Source organism: Arachis ipaensis, chromosome B02, assembly GCF_000816755.2.
Source record: "Arachis ipaensis cultivar K30076 chromosome B02, Araip1.1, whole genome shotgun sequence".
Lineage (NCBI taxonomy): Eukaryota > Viridiplantae > Streptophyta > Magnoliopsida > Fabales > Fabaceae > Arachis > Arachis ipaensis.
Window position 1 is genome coordinate 63,172,735 of NC_029786.2, and position 5,182 is coordinate 63,177,916.

A 5,182-nucleotide genomic window follows, 5' to 3' on the forward strand; every position below is an offset into this window, starting at 1 on the left:
CCCGCCGCTGCCAGCTTCGTCGGGTCTTCGCCGCCGTCAGCAGTATTGTCGTCGCCGCGTTCTGTTCCGCCGTCACCTTCACGGAGGTCCAAGTCGCCGGAGCTCTACACCGTCTCTGCCACCCAAAACCCCACTGCTGCCATCGCACAAACTAGAGGAGGAGGAGAGCCATCATGTTGCGTGCCAAAGGGAGATCGAAGCTGTCGCATGTGGAGGAGAGGAACGACATCGCGGTTGGGGCTGGGATCTTCTGCCACTGCTGGGTCACCCACTGCCATCGCCGTTCTGAAGTTGTCAGGCCACCATGAGGATCCGACCCAAGGAGAGGGAAACATAAACGCAGATGGAATAGAGAAAAGGGAGTCACCGCTACTGTTGAACTGACAGAGTCACTTCTGAGCTGCCGCAGCCATTATTAGAGTTTTTAGCTGCCGCCACTGCCATTGGTAAAGAATATTCTTGCTTTCGATTTCCATCCTTTCAATTTCTAGGGATATGGTTATCACTTCGATGTTATTGAAGCTGCCACTGAGGTTTTCCACCATCACCGGAGCCGCTGTGGGGACAGTTTGGAATTGCTGCCATTGCTTCGTCTCCATGTTTCTCCTTTGTTAAGTAAGCATATCTTTTCAAAACCTTCACCGCTAGTGTATGTCTGCTCTGTTATGAATTTGATAAAGATTATGAGATGTTGGTAACGTAGGTTCGAGTTCCGGTTGTTGTGTGTCGCGCTTAGAGTTGCGGTTGCTGCTACGGATAGTGGATAAAGCTGAGATTACGACTGTTGCTGTTGCTGGCCGAGGAAAAGAGGTTTTTGACGCATTTTGGTTTTTCGAGTTTTGACTTTGAGGTAGGGTTTTTTTAAATCTATTTTATATTATAGGGTTGTTATAAATCGATATTAACGCGTAAAATACATTTTTGTGATTTTGTGAGCTTTATGAATTGAATTGAGTTGTTTTGGTTGAATGAGATTATTAGTTTGATTGATAAACTGATCGATTGAGAAAGTTGGATATTTGCTTTAGTTGATTGATGTTGTTAAAGTGGTTTTCTTTGAATTATTAGAGAAGATTTATTATTGCCTTTTAGGTTAATTTTGGAAACGATTTGATTTTAGAAAAGATTTAATATTGAAATTTGATTTGATATTAAACCCGATTTTATATCGGAATTTGATTTTAAAATAAATTTAGTAGGGACTTGATATTTGAAAACGGGTTATTTATTGAGAATGATTTGCTATTTTGGAAATGATTCGAAAAGTGTTTGAGGAATGATTTAGTTTGAAACTATTTGAGATGACTGAGAATTCTTAACTATTGATTGATGTTGTTGGTTGAAGTCGGTTTAAATTGTGATTTATAGGATTGGTTGATTGAATTCTGGATTTTGCAATTTCCTTGGATTGAGTGTTGTTGTGATAATGGTTATTGGAAGTGATTTGAATGATTAACAGGCGTTTGGTTTAGTTTGGTTGGGACCCGAAATGGGTGGCAGTGTCCAAGTTTTAATGGAGATGTTGCCGAAATTTTATAAAATTGGAAGTTTTATTTGAAGTAATTAATTAAAAAGATTTATTTTTAAACATTATATGTTTTAAGATTGATTTATTTATCAAAGAAAGAATTATGTTTTGAATTGGGATTGTTAATGAACGGGATGGAAAGAAGGATGATGAGGATTGATGAGGATTTTCTTTGAAATATGGTTTTTGAATGAATTTGGAAATGAGATTTGGATTGATGAATGATTATGATGTTGAGAATGTTGAGATATGATCTTTGAATTATTCATATGGCTTATGAATTTGAAATATCTGAGATACGAGGTTCCCTAGATTAAGTGCTGTGGCTTGCCACCACGTATACCAGGTTGAAAACTCGATACTCTGTTGACCCTACGACGTAAGTGTGACCGGGCACCATATAAATTTCCTGGAATGTTACACCCATTGAGCAATATTGATTATTTGAGAAAAAGCTATGCATAGACTCTTGGGGATGCACGTTGGGGGACAGTCTAAGGTCAATTCAGACTTGTCGGGTTGGCTGGATAACCGATAGATGAGCCTCATTAGCCATAGGACAGGCATGCATCATATGCATTTGTATGCTTTGTTTGGGTTTGAACTTGTTTGGGTTTGCCTAATTGCTAAACTGTTCTTAACTGCTACTTGAACTATTTGCTGTAACTGCTACCTAAACCTGTGCTTTCCTTGTCTGTCTTGTCTGTGTTTGTCCTAGCGTGCTACATTTGAGAATGAACTTTGGTGCTGAATTAATGATTGTGTTGTTTGATTGCGTGGTTGGTTTCTGATTGATATTTTCTTATAAGAAAGGAAAGGTTTCGGATTTCTGACAGATTAAACATTGTTTCTTTGAAAAGGTTTTGAACAATTACTTATAGGTTTTTAAAAGATCCTTAAGGCAACGATAATCACTGAGTTTGAAAATAGTTTTCTTATTAAATATCTTCTTATGACAACTTTGAAACTCCGTGGTGAGACCGTGTGGTTAGGTTCTCACCCCCTACAGCTTTACCATTTCAAGAATCGGATGAAGGAGCATTAAGAAGAGTTATACTGCGTTAGGTTTATATGTTGTTGTGTTAATTAGATTATTTTTTTCCTTCGTCTTTATTATTACAAGTTTGTAAGAGGGATATGAGTTGTATGTTATATATATATATATTATGAGATATTATGTAAGGAGTCTTGTATATGAATCTATGCCTGCTTGTATTTTTCTTAAGATAAAATATTTATTTCCAATTTTCAAAGAAATCAGCGATACAGTGTCGAGTCACAGGCTCCTGTTTTAATATTAAGTATATGAAGTTAGTCGTAATACTTCTTGCTATTAGAGTAGCGCAGCCGGAAGCGTGACATACTGATAGTAAGGGTGTTACAGTGTACAAAAAATAATCAAATTGTGGTTAATCGCTTAAAAAATTATAACCACATTTTGGTTGATCTATTTAATAAAATAATTTTAAAAATTTTATCCATATTATTAAAAAGTGGTTAACTAAAACCAAATTTAAAAACAGATTTTTAACCGATTAACTAAAACAAAACCAAATTTTATGCAATTTTTGTGTTCAAATTGGTTAACCGATTTTTTTTGTAAAAATCAGTTTTTAATTTTTTTTGAAAAATCCAATCTTTTTTAATTTAAAAATATGTTTTTTTTAAATCTATTATTTTTTAAAACTGGTTTTTATTTTTATAATCGGTTTTTAAATTTTCTAATCGGTTAATAACCAGTTTTATCATATAAAACCAATTTGGTTAATTAACCAAATTATATATTTGGCTAACCCAAAAATAAGTTTGATTTTTAGATTAACCAAACCATGTATAGCCCTATCACTAAATAAGGTAATTGTCAAAGGGTGCTTTTGAGTCTTCCCTCTTTATTTTATGTTTTTTAGACAAAATAGTGAAAGAAGGAGAGTTAATTTCCACAACTTAAGGTATAAATTCGGACATTGCTTTGGAGGTTCTTTTCAAAGGGTGTTTAGAAAAAAAGGATGCTCATGATATGAGACATTATTGAAAAGACATATAGTTTCGTTCATTTTTAACTAGGTGATTTTCTCTACACTAACTTTCACTAATTTAGTTTCCATTTAAAGATATAAGCTCAACTTCTTAGGGTGTTCTCTTGGGTTTCATCCTTTTGGCTAAACACCCATATGAAAAATTTTACTCATTTTTGGCCATGTCATAATGAGTAATTATCCAAATAAGACATTGAGATTTTTAAAATCGAACACTTTAGTCTCGTTAGTTTTAAAATACAGAAAATAATCCCCAAGAGTTAACTTCTTTAGTGAAATCATTCATTGTCCAAGTTGCTCAATTAGTCACTAACGGAAGATGCTAACATGAAGCGTTAACTCATATATATGGCCATTACGTGTCCATGTGTTGCGAGCTAGATGAATCAGTTCTTGTGGTGAGATGGACCAATTAGTCTCTTTGATGAGATAGACGAATCAGTCCCTCGATTCCACAACCTCCTGATGACAAGTCATCTTAGCCTAGTTTCACTAGCCTTTTTCTTTGTTTTTGTTAGGTTTTATACACTTTCTTGCATTCTAAGTAAGTAATTTGGAATGAAAATGCATGACTTCTTTAAATCAAACAACCACCATGTAATTAGTGCAAAATCATGAGGTTTAAGCTAAATTTAATTGACAATTAATGGATTTATAAACCTTGTGAATTTTGTGATACTTTGATTGGTTGATTTGGTTAATTGTAGGTGAAGAAAGAAGAAAACAATAAAAGCGTGGCTTAAGGAGCGTGCCCAAAGGAAATAAGAAACGTTTCCAAGGGAAGTAAGAAGCGTGCCCAAGGAAAGAGAAGGCGTGGAAAAGGGAAGAAAAAGCATAGCCACATTGAGGAAGAAGGAAAGCTAAGTTGATAAAGCAAACTGAGCTTCACAAGGAATGAAAGGAGAAGGCAAGGTACAAAGCTAAGTTCAAATAGTTAACTGAGCACTAAAGAAAGCAAGGAAACAACATAAGGCTCAGCTCACTAAGTGAGCTTTATCGGGGGCTTCTCAAAATTAATTCAAGATGAAATTCCAAGGGAGGAAGCCATCAAGTTTCGAACTCATGAACTCAAGGAAGGCAAGGAACGCTCCTTGCAAGGAAAATCAAGAAGAAATGGCCAAAATGCTTCCTCCAAGGTTCGAACATGGAACCTCACGCTACCAAGCTTGCAAGGAAAATAACAAAAGATGCTTGGGCCAAGTTTCGAACCTGGGAACTCTTTGGAACATAAGGGAGGAGCGCTACTTAGCTTGCAAGAAAATGAGCCAAGATGCACTCCAAGAGGATCGAACTAGGGAACTCTATGAAAAGCAAGGAAGGAGCATCCAACTCTTCCAAGAAAAATAGCCTCCACTTGCTCCCTCTAGGATTCGAACTTGGGAATTCTTGGAGACATAAGGAAGGAGCGCCCACTCTTCCAAAGGAAATTGCTCCAAACTTCCTCCACCAAGTGTTGAACCTGGGACCTTGAGGCTGAAAACAAGGCACCACCAAGGAAAGCTCAGTTGGTTTTTCCAACTGAGCATTACCTCCCCAAGCTCCCCACACTTTGGCGCACAACTTTGCAAACCAAGGGGGCTGTGACAAGCAATTTGGCGCAACAAGGAGCAAACCTAGT

The 5,182-nt window shown here is 36.6% G+C and overlaps 1 long non-coding RNA gene across 1 annotated transcript; it reads left to right on the forward strand.

Annotated features, from left to right (window-relative positions):
• LOC110268868 lies at positions 425-836 on the forward strand. The gene is made up of 3 exons (XR_002357542.1): positions 425-446; positions 523-615; positions 704-836. It is a non-coding gene; the product is annotated as an uncharacterized LOC110268868 (long non-coding RNA).